The sequence below is a fragment of the Zonotrichia albicollis genome, chromosome 2 (genome assembly GCF_047830755.1).
Source record: "Zonotrichia albicollis isolate bZonAlb1 chromosome 2, bZonAlb1.hap1, whole genome shotgun sequence".
NCBI lineage: Eukaryota > Metazoa > Chordata > Aves > Passeriformes > Passerellidae > Zonotrichia > Zonotrichia albicollis.
The window spans coordinates 11,504,630-11,522,491 of NC_133820.1; the positions used below are offsets into that span (position 1 = coordinate 11,504,630).

A 17,862-nucleotide genomic window follows, 5' to 3' on the forward strand; every position below is an offset into this window, starting at 1 on the left:
ACTCAGAGGTTTTAATATGATGACTCTATTGAAAATTGTGAGGGGAAAGAACAGATGTAACAGGTAGTCATGTTCTCAGCAGTAAGCTGTGAGAGCCATTGTCTTGGTGCAGCCATCAGGTAGTGCTTGGCAAAATCTGGCTTTGGTCAGGTCGGCTCCCCCTCCCCTGGGTCAGGGGTTTCAGTCCCAGTCCTTGAGGGAGAGGGGGGCTTCTCCACATAGGGTTCTCATGGCTCAGTCCCACACAGGGGTTTCAGTCCCAGTCCTTGAGGGAGAGGCTTCTCCCATCTCAGTCTGTCCATCACGATGGTCATAAAGCAGATGATGGCTCCTCTGTGAGGGGAGACCACCACAGGTTACCCCAGAAAAGCCCAGCCAGGACAAGAGGTGGGGAAATTCCTGGTCTGTTGTTGTGAAACAGGTGCCAGCATCCAGGGTGTGCCACCCCTTGGCAGGCCCTGCCAGAAGCTGTGGACACAGCTGTGAACAATCCCTTGGCAGGTCTGAATTCCCATCAGGGCCCTCAGGGTTTCTGGCATTCATCCACCACCAGCAGGCCTGAATTCCCATCAGGGCCCTGATGTCTGTCCTGGGCACCGTCTGGGGAACTCCAGACCATCTTTCACAACCTGCAGGGATGGGCACTGCAAAGCTCCCTGGGCAGCCCCTGCCAAGGCCTGAGCTCCCTTTCCATGGGCAAATTGCTGCTGCTGTCCCAGCTGAGCCTGCCCTGGCCCAGCCTGAGGCCGCTCCCTCTGCTCCTGTCCCTGTTCCCTCCTGGCAGGCAGCAAACAGCTTTGTGCTCCCAGCCCCTCACACTGAGATGTCCCTGAGCAGATCTCCCCCACCCACCCCAGACCCTTTTCCACCCCTGCTCCCTCCACCAGCAGAGTTTTGCCCCTGGAGGCTCAGGACTGTGGCATTTCAGGCGCTCTGCACTGTCCTGGCCACGTTTCCTGCTCCTTGCCAGGGAATTTCTAATATCTGGTTTGTTTTTGGAACTGCTGATCACTGAACTGTGTTGTAACATTGTCAGAGCAGTGACAGCTTGTTCCTGAGAGATAATTGTCAGCCACCAGCCTGTCATCTTCCATCTGACGTGTTCCCCCCAGTGCATCACTGTGTGTTCATCTCAGCTGCTTTTTCTCTGGAATCTGTTGTTCCATTGTTCGGTGACTCACTCGTGCCAGGTGTCACGGCCCGCTCCTGTGTAGCAGGGAGCACCCAGGAGTCACAGGTGCCCAAAGGAAGGGTCACAAAGGAATGGCAACAGCCAGAAGGGTCCCAAAAACACAGCTCACCAGGTTTGATCGGCCAGCTCCACACCCAGTGTGAAAATGAGCACATGTTTTGCACCTACATTGTAATAGTGAGAGAAATAAAAGAGTGAAGTGAAAGAGGGAGGCAGAAGAGTGTGAAAGAGAGCTTGGGTAGGAAAGGAGATCACCAGCATTCATCCTGGCTCCAGCACTGATCCAAGCACTGGTCCTGGGGCACTGCCCGGGTCTGGGGACACTTTTTGTAGGAAACATTCCCCACCTGGCGTCCAGCATCCTGCTCTTGGTGTGAGCATGTGCAGTCACAGCAACAGCAGCAGCAGCAGCCACTGCTACCTCATGTACCCCAATACAGGGGGATTTTATTAATAAATCACATAATCAGCTGAAAACATGATCCTAAAACATTCTTCCTACATCTCTCCTGGCTTAATTCTAATGTGTAAAAGCAGTGTCAGTCCTTACCCAAAACCTACACACCCAGTTCTATCTGCTCACACAAATGGCTCTGTCTGTTCTATCCAGAAATGCAAGCAGTGTTCTGCTATATTTTCATGATGTCTGGAGCCCAGGTAATGTTGTGAAAGGTATCCCTACTGAACTTTAAACTAGGCTTTAGGGCCTTTTATGGCTAACACAGATCCATTTCTACTTAAAACTAAAACTTACACTCCTACTTCAGGGCCTTTCAGGAAATGGCTCCAGGGGCTCTGGGGTCTCCTGGTGGGTCCCTCTCTGCTGGATCTGCCCTCAGTCTGCAGTTCATGCCCTCTCCTGCCCCCAGGGCTGCCCTGGAGCTGCCCTGGGTGTGGTTTGGCCCCCACAGACCAGAACAGGGAAGTTGGCCCCAAAACGGTGCTGCCCCAGGAGGGCACTGCCCCTTCCTGGGCACATCCTGCTCTGATCCTGCTTTGGCTTTCCTGCTCCAGTGGGCATCAGGAACCTGAGGCACAGCAGTGCTTTCACTCCTTCCTGCCCAGGCTTCTGCACCAGGGACTGCTGCAGATTTTTGCAGCTGGTCCTGGAGCCATTTGGTGCCATCACACACTGCGTTGGCTTGATGTTTACCCAGAAAACATTTATTGAAAAGCAGAAATCATAGAATCAAAGGAGTGTTTGGCTGCGAGGGACGTTAAAGCTCCTCCAGCTCCAGCCCCTGCATGGGCATGGACAGCTCCCACTGCCCCAGGCTGCTCCCAGCCCTGTCCAGCGTGGCCTGGAACACTGCCAGGGGTGGGCTTTGTCCATTTACCTGTGGTTCAGCCCTGAGTTACCCCTCCTGTGACCTTTCCTTGCACAGAAAGGGAACACACGTGTTCATGGCTGTGCAGATCCCCCCATCTCTCCAAAAAGCTTTCCAGCTTGTCCCACGTGAATGCCCAGACCTTGTTCTTGTGCATGGGATGGTGCAGAGCACTGCACCATCTCCCTGTTGTCCTGCCTGTATCCCTGTACACCCCCCTTGCCTAAATATGCTGCATTTTCCCACACCAGATGCTCATTCTGTGCTCTCTTTGTCCCTCCAAACCACTTTTGTCCCTCTCTGAGTTTGTATTTCCTTAAGGGAGTGTTCCAGAGCTGTTTGTAGCCACGAGGTCTGCAGCAGTGGCCATGCTCTGTGGGTGCAGGACCCGTGCCACAGCTCTCAGCCAGGCTGGGCACAGGATCATGGAAATCATGGAAAGATGGTAGGCTGTTGAGTTAGGAGTGGGTTTTGGGCCTTCAAAGAGACAGGAGCAGCTGTTGGTTGGTGTAAAGTTGTTTATTTCATGAATGCATCAGCCTCCAAGGTGAAGAGTTCAGAGTATTCAAGTGATGCTAAAAAAAGCTAAAAGCTTTCTGGCACAGAGTCCCAGTGTTTAGAAGCAGCAGCAGCAGCAGCAGCAGCAGCAGCAGCAGCAGCAGCAGCCACTGCTACCTCTTTTACCCCAATACAGGGGGATTTTATTAATAAATCACATAATCAGCTGAAAACATGATCCTAAAACATTCTTCCTACACCTCTCCTGGCTTAATTCTAATGTGTAAAAGCAGTGTCAGTCCTTACCCAAAACCTACACACCCAGTTCTATCTGCGCACACAAATGGCTCTGCCTGTTCTATCCAGAAATGCAAGCAGTGTTCTGCTATATTTTCATGATGTCTGGAGCCCAGGTAATGTTGTGAAAGGTATCCCTACTGAACTTTAAACTAGGCTTTAGGGCCTTTTACTGCTAGCACAGTCTCTTAGGATGTATTTCTACTTACTTTAAACCAAAACTTACACTCCTACTTCACGTCTGTGAGGATTAATATATTTCAGTTTCTCTAAAGGTTCCACTTCAATCCCTGCACTCCTTCCTGTCTCTGAGGGACGCAGGGAGGCTTTTATTTCATATATTCCAACAGAAGGGTTTGGGTTGGGAGGGACGATCGAGTCCCACCCTGGCAGAGGCAGGGGCACCTTCCAGTAGAAGAAAATGAAGTTCCAGAGAAGAAAGGAATCTCTCCAGTGCCAGAGGGGCTCCCAGCTGGCAGGAGAGGCTGCTCCCTGAGGACTGTGCTGATGGCAGCTCCCGTGGGAGGCTGGGGAGGCCCAGGGTTGCCAGAGGGGGCTGAGGGTGGCACTGCAGCCTGGCACAGCTGGGCACTGATCACCTCCCTGCCATGGAAACAGATCCTGAGCTCCAGGTGGGAAGGTGCTTGGGAAGTCAACCCCACAGAATGCAAACACCCAGTGAGTCACAGCAGCTCCTTGCCATCAGTAACCAATTTTAGCAGCAATAAACCAGAGCCTGAGGACAGACTGTGCTGTGCCTTTGGGCCTGAGCAGACCTGTGCCACAGACTTTGGGTAAAATTTCATTATAATCAGGGCTTTTATTCCAGATGAGCATGATCTCACCAGAAGGGAGAGAAGGGCCTGGGGTCCTGGTGGGTGCCAGCGAGCCCGAGGTCTCCTGCTGACCTTGCAGGGAGGTGGCTGGGGCTGATCTCTGGGGCAGTGGGGCTGGGCAGCACTGGGCTCCCACTGCCCCACACTGCCCAGCACTGGAGCTGGCCCAGACCAGCAGGCAGTGCTGATCTCAGCCTGAGGGGGGCTCTCAGGCTGGGCGGTGTCAGAACCCAGGACATCCCTCTGGCTGTCCTGGACTGCCAGACCCTGCCAGGGGGCTCAGAGACCCTGGCACAGAGCCCAGAATGCCCCTGTGGGTTTGATTGTGACCGTGGAGCAAATTACCAACCTTAGATGAAGATCTGCAAGCCACAACAGTTTAAATAGAATGATAGTGAACTTATCACAGGGTGAAAAATAGATTTTTGGGGTTTTTGGAATCGAGGTTCAGGGGGCAAGATGGAGGAATCTGGGCGTGTCCAGCCTTTCTCCTTCTTCTTGTTCTCCATCTTCTGCTGTGATGGTGGCACTTTTGGGTTGGTTTAGAGTAGAAGCTCACTGTCTAACGTAGGTGATAGGTATTGGAAAGGAATTGTAAATATTGTACACGTAGTTTTTAGTATAAAAAGATAACACTGCCAGGAGGCAAGCAGAGTGCCTGGACTGTCCTGCTGAGTGACCTTGGCAGGGCAGGAGAAAGAATTTTATAGATAAGATAAATAAACAACCTTGAGAATGAGAATTGAAGAGCCCTGATTCCTTTGACTGCCGGGCTGGGAACAGAGACTTTAACACATCTCGGGGTCACAGTGAGCAGCAGAGACCCAAGAGGGCAGCACTGGGCTCCCAGCAGCCCACACTGCCCAGTCCTGGCCAGCCCTGGGGCTGGGTGTCCCAGTCAGCAGGCAGTGATGGGCTGCAGGTGCTGCCCGGGCTTGGGAGTTCAATGCCAATCCCCCTGCTTTAGCCTTGACAGGATATATTCCATGCACACTTCCATGTATTCCTTGTTTTACCCTTGACAAGATGTATTCCGTGCACACTTGTCGCTGACAACTTTTATGAAAAATCCTTTCCTTAGGATTTTTCCTCCTGAGAAGCTGGGAGGCCTCAGGAACAAAATGCAAACATTGGTTATCTGCTGCTGTGGAATGCAACAGGTGCATCTGTGATTGGTCTCATGTGGTTGTTTCTAATTAATGGCCAATCACAGTCAGCTGGCTCTGACAGAGAGACAAGCCACAAACCTTTGTTTTCATTCTTTGCTCTCTGTTGTTAGCCAGCCTTCTGATGAAACCTTTTCTTCTATTCTTTTAGTATAGTTTTAATGTAATATATATCATAAAATAATAAATCAGCCTTCTGAAACATGGAGTCAGAGCCACATCTCTTCCCTCATCCAAGAACCCCTGTGAACACAGTCACCCACACTTCCATGTATTCCTTGCTGTAGCCTTGACAAGATGTATTCCACACACACTTTCTCCACCACTGAGAGCAGGGCTTTGAACACCTGCACCTCCCACACCTGTGCTGTGCTAATCCCCAGCTTTGCAGTGATCAGCCTGCCCAAGATTCACAAATTCATGAAAAATTCTTCTCCCAGTGCTGACATTCTCATGGCCAGCATCTGCCTCTGGTCCCATTGCCATGACTCCAGTTGTGCACAGAGCAAAAATCAGGTCAGTCCTGCAGCACCAGAAAGCTGCAGGAAGCCAAATGTGACCTCAGAGTCGTGGCAGGAGCTGGGCTGGAGCTGGGGGTCTGTGCTGGAGGTGGTGGGGTCACACAGCCCAGAAGGACAGCAGAAATTGTGTTACAATTAAAGGGCAAGCGCATCACCTGGTGCCAGCTGGAATTACTGCACAGATTTGGATGATAAAGTTCCACCTGAGAGCTGTCAATTCTCACAATGATAGAGCCTCAGGCTGGGCTCAGCTGGGACAGCAGCAGCAATTTGCCCATGGAAAGGGAGCTCAGGCCTTGGCAGGGGCTGCCCAGGGAGCTTTGCAGTGCCCATCCCTGCAGGTGTGCCCTGGAGGTGGCACTGAGTGCTCTGGGCTGGGCACAAGGTGCCCATGGGGCACAGCTGGCACTCCATGATTGCACTCTATGATTCTCTGATTCTGTGGACTTTAAGGTCTCTTCCAATCCACGCCATTCCATGATTCCATGACTCTGTGTATGCCTTTTTATGGTCAGATGTGGCCTTGTGCTTTGCACACTGTATGTGGTTAATTTGGAGAAATGCCCATACCCTGAGTGATGTCACAGCATAAATATTTGAACCAAACATAATTTCCTCTATTGATTTCCCTCCCACAAAAAGGTCTAATGGAGAATGAGGCTGTGCCTGCTTTCTTTGCTAAAAAAAAGAATGAATAAATACCTCAATAAAGTCTAAAATATTCTATGGCAGAGTGCTGGATATCCACGCTATTGTGCTAGGGATATCAGCAATTTCCATCAGTTAATTAGGGAGCAGAGCCCACAGGGATCACAGGGATCAGCCAGGGGTTATCAGTGAGAACAGTTATTATTGTGGGCACAAAGGGGAGTTAAAGATTAACCACAAAAGCTAATGAAGCTCCCAGAGACTGGCAGCTTTAAGGAGCAGCTCTGAGGGGCTGCAGAGGAGCTGACATGGGAGGGAGGCCCCACCTCGAGGTGGATTCCTGCCTGATGCACCATCCCAGACAGGCTAGGCAAGCTGTGAGACCACCACCAGCTGGGTTTGCCACAGGCCTGCCCGGGGCTCCCAGGCACAAAGGGAAAGGCACACCAGAGAATCACGGAACCAGGAACTGGTTTGGGTGGCAGGGACCTGAAGGATCATCTCCTTCCACCCCTGCCATGGCAGGGACACCTCCCACTGTCCCCAGTGTCCAGCCTGGCCTTGGGCACTGCCAGGGATGCAGGGGCAGCCCCAGCTGCTCTGGGCACCCTGTGCCAGGGCCTGCCCACCCTGCCAGGGAACAATTCCCCATTGCCAAGATCCCACCCAGCCCTGCCCTCTGGCACTGGCAGCCATTCCCTGGGTGCTGTCTCTCCAGCTCTTGTACAGGGTTTTTCTCCATCTTGGAGGTCTTTTGCCACTTTAATGATTCCGTGATCCCTGGGGCAGGGAGGTGGTGGCATTATCCCCCAGACGTTTAATGATTCCGTGATCCCTGGGGCAGGGAGGTGGTGGCATTATCCCCCAGACGTTTAATGATTCCGTGACCCCTGGGGCAGGGAGGTGGTGGTTGTTTTCCCCCAGACCTCCCCAAGGCACCTGGGTCCTGGCTGTGACTGAGCTTTGCTGAGGTTCCTCTGCAGAGGCCGTGCAGGAGAGCAGCCTCTCACAGGGACTCGACTTCTGGGCTGTCCTCCTGCTCCAGGAAAAGGAGGAATGTGACAAAAGGAAGAAAAAACCTTTTCATGAAGGTCCTGACATGGCACTGAGGGCCTCTGGGTGCATCTGGCATGGGGCAGCCTGTGTGACTCTGTGGAGATGGTTCCTCTCCTTGGGGACCTGGGGAGCCCCCAGTGCAGCCTGAGGCCGCAGCATGATGGGGACAGCAGGGACCACAGCATCCCTCATCCCCATCTACATCCCACCTTCCTCATCCTGTAGCCACATGTACATCTGCATCCCACCTTCCTCCTCCTGCATCCACATCCACACCTGCATCCACATCTGCATCCCACCTTCCTCATCCTGCATCCCCATTCACATCCCTCATCCCCATCTGCATCCCACCTTCCTCATCCTGCATCCACATCCCTCATCCCCATGCACATCTGCATCCCACCTTCCTCATCCTGTAGCCACATGTACATCTGCATCCCACCTCCCTCCTCCTGCATCCACACCCACATCTGCATCCACATCTGCATCCCACCTCCCTCATCCCTCATCCACATCCCTCATCCCCATCTGCATCTGCATCCCACCTCCTTCATCCTGCATCCCCATCCACATCCCCCATCCCCATCTGCATCCCACCTCCCTCCTCCTGCATCCACACCCACCTCCTGCATTTGCATTTTCTACATTCCCCCACCTGCCTCTTGCATCCTGCAGCGCCTCCTGACCCTGGATTCTGCATCTCATCCCATCTCCCGCCTCTACATCTGCCTCCCTTACCCACCCTGCATCCACATCCCACATACCACATCTGGCGTCCCCCATCCCGCATCCCGCATCCCATATCCTCCATCTCACTTTTCACATCCCATATCCCACATCCTGCATTCCACATTTCACATCCCGCATCCCACATCCCTTATCCCACATCCCGGATCCCGCATCCCGCATCCCACATCGCATCCCGTACGCTGCATCTCCAATTTCACATCCCACATTTCACATCCCGCATCATATCCCATATCCTGCACCTCACTTTTCACATCCCGCATCTCACATCCCGCATTCCACATATCACATCCCGCATTCCCCCTCCCCGATCCCTATCCCCACAGCCCGATCCCCATCCCCACCCCGCGCTCCCCGGGCCGCTCGGGCCCCGCTGGGCCCGCAGCCCCGGCAGAGGGAGGCATCGAGCCGCGCTCCGCCGCTCGCCCCGCGGGGCCGGGCCCGGCACGGGGCAGGGGATCTGCCCGGGGGATCCTGGCACAGGGCAGGGGCGAGTGCCGAAGTGCCGAAGGGACCCCGGCCCGCTCCTTCCCTCCCGGGGGCACACGGCACCCGGCTCTGTCCCCTCCAGGCTCCCAGTTACCCTCGGGGCTCCCCACTTACCCTCGGGGGTCCCCAGTTACCCTCCAGGCTCCCAGTTACCCTCCTGAGCACCAGAATGGAGATGTTGCCCCAGGAGCTCGGGCTGGCGCTGCCTGTCCCAGCCTGGCCACGGGAAAACCCACAGGAAAATTGACAGTTTTTTGGGCACAGGGAAAAACCCACAGGAAAATCGACAGTTTTCTCCTCAATGCCAGACTCAGGGGCTCTTTGGGAAACCAAGGGCTGACAAGCCAAGTTTTGGGCACAAGGAAAACCCACAGTGTCTCCTCCATGGCAGACGCAGGGACTGTCTGGGCACCCAGGGGCTCTCCTGTGGGTTTGTCTCACCCTTTTGAGGCTGGGGAAGCCTCTGCCACCCACGGTGTGTCCCAGAGCTCCTTCCCCAGGGTCTGAGGACAGCCCTGAGGAGGAGGGCAGGGGGTCTCACCTGTGGACGAGGCTCTGCCAGGATCTCTGGGCAGGGAGTGTCTCAGAAGTGGCACTTGGGGACACGGCATGGCAGTGTAGGGGGGTGGAATGAGATGGCCTTTAGGGTCCTTTCCAAGCCAAAGCTGTCTGTGATTCTGTGATTCCCACTCTAAACGTGCCAGCTGAGGAGGCTGAGCTGCAGCATCCCCTGGAAGCTCCAGCAGCCTCATTAGCGCCTGCTAATTGTGGAATGACTGCTGTTTCCAGCCATGCAGACTGAGCCGGGCAAAACGCTTCAGGTGAAGCAGAGACAAAGCAGGGAGGACAGAACTGATGTAGTTTTAAAGAGAAGCCGCCTGGTTTCTGGCTCAAACATCAGCTGAGCCCAAAAGCCACAGTTCCGTGAAGGTCCCTTGGCAAACCCAGGAGCTGCTCCAGTGTCAGCTCCTGTTTGGGACCCCAGCCCAGGTGTGCAGAGTGGCCCTGCCAGGCCCGGACCCCTCCCCTCCTGTGACCCCCATCCAGCCCCTCACACGCACAGGGCCAAGCCTGGATGGCTGGGGACCATGGGCTGCCTGGGCCTGGTGGTCCCCGAGAGCTGTGCCTGTCCCCAGGGCCGCCAGAGCAGCAGTGCCACGTGGGCATGGCCAGCAGCACCCGGCCTGCTCCTCCTCAGGCACGGCCCGGGCAGGACACGACCCTCGCCCACCTGGTTCCACCACTGCAGGCACTCTGCAGCCCAGAGCAGAGCAGCAGCCTGACCAGGGACAGGGACAGGGACAGGGACAGGGACAGGGACAGGGACAGGGACAGGGACAGGGACAGGCCCTGCGCCCCACTGTCCCCTCTCCAGCTCCAGAGCTGGGGCTTTGCAGGCTCTGCTCCCTGTCCCTATATTATTTTTAAAACAAAACAATGTGGACATGCAGCTCTCTAAGGTAAAAAAGAAGGTGTTTAATTTCTGCCTCCAACCTTTATAGATTTTCAAAAGTGACAGTGGATTGGAAGGTGACATGCCACCTCTCCAATGACACTGGACAAGCCAACAGTCCATTGAACTTCTTTTCCTCTATAAAAGAATGCAAAACAATAAGTTATTTACATAAAGTGCGTGAGAAAGTTCGTTACAAGAATGTCAACATCAGAAGGCTTAGAAAAGCTTAAAAAGAACAAAGGGACAGCTCCCCTGCCAGCCATCCCTGCTTCCCTGCACAGAGCTGCTGGCTGCAAGGTGGGGAAGGTTCTCCAACAACATCCCCACATCACATGGAATGGAAGGAGGAGGAGAAAGCCACCTTCAGGCAGCAGCAGCAGTGAGAGCAGCACAGCTGCAGTGAGAGCAGCACAGCTGCAGGGCAGCGCGCACCCCGAGAGACAGGAGCTGCCTGGGGCCAGCCCCGAGTGCCCCGAGCCTGTGCTGTGCCCATCCCGGTGCTCCCTGGCCCCAGGCCTGCACAGCTGTGCTGGATGCTGCAGGGGCTGGGGAAGGGCCTTATCTCAGCCCTTCTGTGCCACACGCCAGCCCTGGGGCCGCGGGTGCAGCCTCAAATCACAGAGCTATTTACTGGGCTCCCGGCAGGGATGGACAAACTGGGCACGGAGGAGGTCCCTGGGGTACTGGGGCTGGGAGGGTGCAGAACAAGGAGATTTGGGCAGGGGTTTTGGGGACAGGGGTGCAGGTGACACCCACACCTGGAAGCAGCTGCCCCGTGTCTCCAGCCTGGTGCCTGGCACGCCTCTGGAACTGAGTGAGGTAAAAGTGAGCCTTGTAGGGTAGGGGCAGCTCGCCCCCAGCTCTGCTCTGCTCCCTCTGCCTCTCACCACACCAGCACCCCACCCAGCTTTTACCTCTGAGGGTGGAGAAACCCCAAATCAGCAGAGCCCAGCACCAAACCCTGCCCGGTGGAAAACCCAAAGCCAAAGCTAGGGATGGGCTTGGAGCAGCCAAACCCCAGCACCACTGCTGGAAATCCAGGCACTGATGGGAGCAGCAGGGTCTCAGGGCAGGTGGGGAGTCCCAGGAGAACAAACTGGGTCCGTCCCAGTCACTCCTGCTAGTCTTCCTTCCCTGCCTCAGTTTCCCTGCCTGGAAAAACGGATTTGCTGCTGTTTAATTGGCTGGTGCTTTTGCCTCATCCCGAGGGTCCGTGGGTCCTTTTGCATCCCCCAGAGGTCTGTGGTCCCCTGGGCATGAACCAGCAGGGGCTGCCCCAGGAAGCTGCCCCATTCCAAGCAGAAAGGAAAATGCACTTCTGGGGCAGTGCTGGAGCCTCCAGACCCCCTCTCAGGGCCTGTTTGGAAGGGACTTGTGAAAAACAGAAGCTGCTGGGGTCACAGGAGATCCGAGGTGAATCTTGTGCCTTTGAATCCAAGGAGCTCAGTCTGGACAGCTTTGTGCTTCCCAACACAATCCTGTGTGTCACCCTGAACCACACAGACCCAAAATCTCCCCAGTGCAGAGGAAGAGGCTGGGTTGGGAGCACAGCAGGAGCTTGGCTGGAGCACACCAGGCCCAGCACCCACCTCCCTGGCCTGGGCTGGGTTGGTCAGGGGACTCTACACCCCCAGACTGGCTGGGCATCACTGTTCCGTCAGAACGTCCAGGCTGGACAGGGCTTGGAGCAGCCTGGGACAGTGGAAGTGTCCCTGTCCTGTTAGAAATGAATGGGCTTTAAGGTCCCTTCCAACCCAAATCAGTCTGGGATGCCATGATGCCATGATTCTTATTAAAGAATTCTAAAGATTTTAAGGAATTCTGTTCATTCTGAGGAACACTTTATCTTGCTGTGTCCCTGGCTAGGAGCAGGACATGGGACAGCAAACATGTCCCTGTCCTGAAGGGGATCTGCCCCTGGGATCTGCCCCTGCCATCAGCATTTCATGGCATTTCTGGAGAGCAGCCACTCTGCTCTGTGCCTCAGTTTCCCCAAGGGAGCCCTGCCTGTGGCCAGCACAGGGGAGCAGGGGACGAGGACAAGGTGTGAAATTCTCTCTCAGGGAAACAGGGAAGTTTTCAGCAGCAGCTGGCACCTTCCACACCCCCTGCCCCGAGACTTGCAGCAGAGCAGCAGAAGGGGATGGAGAGGAAGGGCTGGGTCTCAGGACGTGTCCCACCATCCCTTTGGATCTCAGGACGTGTCCCACCATCCCTTTAGCTCCTGAGCCTGCCAGGGCTCTGCCCCACAGACAGAGCAGGGTCCTGAGCCCCTCGCTGACACAGCAGTCAGCAGCCTGTGCTGGGGAGCCCAGAGCTGCCCTCCTGGTTCTGCTAAGCTAAGTAAAGAATCCATTGAAAAAGCTGCCTGTTTTCCCCGGCTGCCCCTCTGGCTCAGCAGAAATGTTTTCTGCTGTGTCAGAGTCTGACTCAGCAGAAAGGGGACACTGCCCTGGGGCCCGGGGCTGCCTTATCACTGCCCACAAGGCTCCTGTTTGTGCCACCCCAGTTATCACCCCCAAGCACGGCCAGGCAGGGGCCAGCACCGTGACTCAGCACCCTGAGCCTCTGCAAACTCATCCCACCAGTCTGTGATGGCAGAGCCCATAAACATCCCATAAACTGCAGAGAACGGGCTCCAGTCCTGGGCATGGGGGTGACACCCCTCACCTTGACCCCAAATCTGACTCTGGTCCTGACGCTGGTCCTAGTACTGACCCTGGTCCTGATCTTGGAACTGATCCTGATCCTGGTCCCCATCCTGGCCCTGGTCCCAATCCTGGCCCTGGAACTGATCCTGACCCTGGTCCCCATCCTGGCCCGGTCTCAGAGCCCCCTTTCCGCCTGGGTGTGTGAAGAGGAGCCTCAGACAGCAGCACACCCTGGGCTGGGTATGATGGGGTCTGTGGGCTCTGTGCCCTGAGCCCACCCCAGCTCAGCTGCAGTTTGGGGCTCCCTGGTTCTGCCCAGTGCTGGTGCAGGGCAGAGCTGAGCAGAGTGAGTGAGTGATGGAGTTCGGGCCAGCCCTGACTCACTCCCAGCCCTGGCAGCCCTGAGGGGCTGGGACGAGCCCCATGGTCTCTGTGGGGGCACTGGGAGAGGCTCTGCTCAGGGTCCAGTGCCTCACCTGGGGCAGGGGGAGCTTCCCTCCAGCCCCCAAACAGCCCCTCAGCCTCTGCAGGTGGATTTGCCCTGGTTCCACCCCATTTTCAGAGCCTCTTTTGCTACTTGAATAAGAGCCCTGTGGCAGGTTGGGGTCAGATGTGGAGCCAGGGCAGGTCTGCCCTCCCAAAGCCAGCCACAACATGGGAACAACTCTATCCATTGCCAGCTTTAAGGCAGTAAAGGCACAACAAGACCTATAAAACATGTCCTGACCCAGCTGTGCCATGCCATGAGCAGCAGGAGAAAAGGCCTTGCCTGACCTGGAGCCATCCTCACACACAGAAAACCTTTTGTTAGCACGTTCCTCAGCATTGGGAAGTCTAGGACAGCTCTCGTGGTTCCCAGACAACACTGGGGTTTTTTGTGGGGGTGTGTGATGGAGAGAACCTTCTGCAAAGCAGCGAGGGACAGAGCCAGCTGGGCCTGTGGCAGGTGCAGTGCTGGGAGCACAGTGAGAGCCCTCAGAGCTCGCCTGGCCTGGCACCAAGGGTGCTGGAGCTGCTGAGGCAGAGCAAAGCCCTCACTCTGAGGGGTCGGGGGGTACCTGGCTGAGGGTACCTGCTCTGCATCCCCTGCTGCCAGCACAGCACACCCAGGCATGGCTCAGGTGCTTTTCCTGCAGCAGGGCTCGGCTCAGGCTGTCCATGGAGCCCTGGGCTCCCCTGGGGGCCATGGGGGACAGGAGCACTGGGAGGGGAGAGCAGCCCCATGGCTGCAGGAGCAGAGGGAAGGGTCCTTAGGGGAGTCCTGTCCCATCCTCCTGGTCCGTGTGAATCCTGACTGGGGCACTGGGCAGGGATGGAGGGGACCCTGAACGCCTGTCCTGGAACAGCTCTCAGCTGCCCTGAGAGGAAACACGACAGGAAAACTCAATGTACCCCATGGACAGGAGAGGAGAAGCTCCAGGGAGAGCTCAGAGCCCCTGGCAGGGCCTGAAGGGGTCCAGGAGAGCTGCAGAGGGACTGGGGACAAGGCCTGCAGGGACAGCACCCAGGGAATGGCTGCCAGTGCCAGAGGGCAGGGCTGGGTGGGATCTGGGCAATGAGGAATTGTTCCCTGGCAGGGTGGGCAGGCCCTGGCACAGGGTGCCCAGAGCAGCTGGGGCTGCCCCTGCACCCCTGGCAGTGCCCAAGGCCAGGCTGGACACTGGGGACAGTGGGAGGTGTCCCTGCCAGGGCAGGGGTGGCACTGGGTGGGATTTGGGGTTCCTCCAGCCCAAAGCACTGCATGATTCCACATCAGAACCGCATCCTGTGTGGATGGAGATCTGTCCATCCGTCTGTCCAGCCCCCGTGCTGACCCTGCCGGCCCCAAACAGCTGGAGCCGCCTGGGCCAGGCTTATCTGGGGCTGCAGCCCGGGGCTATCGGGGCCGGCCCCGGGGAGGGGCTCTGGGCTGCCCGGGCCGATAGGGGGGAGCCCCGGGGGCCGGCCAGGGCGGGGGTCCCGGCTGATAGCCCGGGATGGGCCGGGATGGGACAGCAGCCCGAGCCCCGGGGCTGGGACAGCTCCATGGTGGGCTCGGGGCTGGGCTGGGCTGCGGGCACAGCTGGAAACCCACCTGCCTCCCTCAGCCCTGCCTTCCCTCCCCGGCCAGCCTTGCCCTCCCTCAGTGTCCTCTCAGTGTCCCCTCAGTGTCCCCTCAGTGCCCCCTCAGTGCCCTTTCAGTGCTCCCTCAGTGTCCCCTCAGTATCCTCCTCAATGTCCCCCTCAGTGTCCCCTCAGTGTCCCCCTCAATGTCCCTCCCTCAGTGTTCCCTCAGTGTCCCCTCAGTGTCCCACTCAGTGTCCCCCTCAGTGTCCCCTCAATCTCCCCTCAGTGTCACCCTCAGTGTCCCCTCAGTATCACCTTAGTATCCCCTCAGTGTCCCCTCAATGTCCCCTCAGTGTCTCCTCCAGCCCAGGTCCCTTCTGTGCTGGGATGGAGCCCAGCCAGGGCTGGGGCAGAGCAAACCCTCCAGGAAAGATCTGCCCTCAGCCAGCCCGTCCTGCAGGAGCCTGTCTGCAATGAGAATCCTGCTTTTGCCCCTTTCTGGGTGCTTTTGCCAAGTTCTTGTGCTGAGGGATAACTGGGAAGCAGATTCATTAAATTTAGCTTTTCCTCAGCCATCCTGGCCCTTAGGCCTCACCCTGTGCCTCTCACCCTGTCACCACCCTCTGGAGCAGCTCTGGAGCCTCTAGCCCATGGCACTGGGGTGGCTGCAGTGCCACATCCTGGTGGGTCCCTTTGCAGGGACACAGGGACAGGGACGGACAAACAAACAGGGTGGGGACAGGTCTCCTGCTGTGCCCAGAGGTTCCTGGGCATTTCTGCTGCATCCAGCCTCAGCAGTGTCACCCAGGACCCACATTCCAGACCCACGAGATCTCCTGTAAAATTAAAGCAATACCATGAAAAGCTCCAAGCCAATTAAAACATGTTTATATGAGAAGTGAGGCACGTGTTGGGATTCCTGGGGTGGTCCTGTGCAGGGCCTGAAGCTGGACACAGTGATCTATGTAGGTCCTTTTTCAGCAGCAATTTGCCCATGGAAAGGGAGCTCAGGCCTTGGCAGGGGCTGCCCAGGGAGCTTTGCAGTGCCCATCCCTGCAGGTGTGCCCTGGAGGTGGCACTGAGTGCTCTGGGCTGGGCACAAGGTGCCCGTGGGGCACAGCTGGCACTCCATGGGATTTTCCTGGGATTCTGTCCCTTTCAGCTCAGGATATTCCATGTTTCTATGATTACATGGCATGAAGGTCAAGTTGGAGCAGTCAGAGCAAGGGCTGCTGCACACCTCTTGGAGTCAAGCCTAAAAGGGTTAAATCTGGATCCTGCAATGAGAAGACTTTGTTAGGGGCAGAGAGGAATTCATTTAACCTCCACTGCATTTTCCCCGGTTGTTAGAGCAGAGAAACAAACAGGAATGTCCTTGTGCTGAGAGCAGAGTCCCTCGGTGGGGATGGCACTACAATTCCAGCCTGCTCTACAATTCCAGCCTGCCCGGGGTCTCCACTGTGGAGCCCCCACACCTCTGCTGCCTCTGGTGTCTCCCAGTGTCTCTCTCCCTTCTAAGGAAAAAACTGCATTTCCAGAAAGTATTTTCCACCATGTTCAGGCAAGAACCAGTCCCAGCCAGGGGGAGTTGAACAAATTGTGGTGATCCAGACACACTAATTCTGCATTTCCCTGCATTCATCACTGACCCCATCCTGCATGGGCTTAGAGCACCTGCTCTGCCCCTTTCCATAAAATCTGGGAGCAGCTGGCTTTGCTCCACTTCTCTGTGCCAGAGCCTGCCCACCCTGCCAGGGAACAATTCCTCATTGCCAATGTCTCATCCGTGGCTGCTCCTCTGGCACTGGCAGCCATTCCCTGGGTGCTGTCCCTGCAGGCCTTGTCCCCAGTCCCTCTGCAGTTTTCCAGGGGTTCCTGACACCCCCTGCTGCCCTGAGCTCCCTTCCTGGGTGCCTGCAGCAGAGTGTGGTGGGAAATCACCTCTGCCCTCCCCGCCAGCCCAGGCTTCCACAGCCAAATGGGCCAGTGGGGCCTGTGGGGCAGGAGGGGCTGGAGCTGAGGCGTAAATTTACTGAGTGGCTGCAAAAGGCCATTGTCATGACAGACAGTCCCCAGGCACAGGGACAAGACCCTAATCCGATTAAGAGGCTGATTCACCTGCTGTTATTCCTTTGCTGTTGTGCCCACCTGAAGGGATTTAGAGGTTAAGGAGCTGCTGTGAGGATAAAACTGATCATTAGAGGGATCAGTACAGGGGAGCAGCATGGAGTGGGCCTGTCTGAATGGAAATTACTTCTGCCTCTCTTCCTCCTGTTTCCTCTGCCTTACTCCTTCCCCCTCAGCTCTTTGTGGCCATCATTACCCATCCACGAAAAGTCATCTTGCTCCCACACCAGTAAAACACCAGTAAACAGTAAAAACACCAGTAAAACCAGGCCCTGATGGGTCACAGCTTGGGTCCAGGCCTGAAGGCTTCTCACCACGAGCCATGTCACTGCCTGTTTCAACAGGCTTCAGAAACCCAGCATTTGTTAACCATTTATTAACCACACTTTACAAATACTATTAATGCTGCAGTCACCACTCCCCTCCAGCCTCTGTGCTCGATGTTGTGCTGCCTGTCCCAGGCTCACCCTCCCGCTGCCCCTCCCTGAGCGTTTCCCTGCTGCTGGCCCAGATGCAGCAGAAAAGCATCATTATCTTTTCCCTTTTCAAGCTTGGCCTTGCAGAGCCGAAAATGAATCTCCTATCAGAGGGGAGTGCATTGCTAAGAACAGCCCCAGATGCAGGCTGGGTTTTAATTTCAATGCCAGGCAATTCAGGCTGCAGAAAGGTAATAAATGCAGAGGCCACTGAGGCTGTTTATTGTCATCCCCAGCTGGGCGAGCAGCTGCTGCCTCGATGGGAATGCCTGCCTGGGAATTCAGGGCTGCTCTATTCCATCACACTCCTTGTAGCTCTGCAGGGTGA

At 56.1% G+C, this 17,862-nt stretch overlaps 1 protein-coding gene across 1 annotated transcript in view; it reads right to left on the minus strand.

Annotated features, from left to right (window-relative positions):
* TIMM10B (translocase of inner mitochondrial membrane 10B) overlaps nucleotides 1–8,619 on the minus strand; it is a 99,767-nt gene extending 91,148 nt beyond the window's left edge. Inside the window, exon 1 of the mRNA XM_074533137.1 lies at nucleotides 8,615–8,619. The gene's annotated coding sequence lies outside the window, so the exon portion shown is untranslated. The remainder of the gene's footprint in view (nucleotides 1–8,614) is intronic.
* Between the last annotated feature and the right edge of the window lie 9,243 nt (nucleotides 8,620–17,862).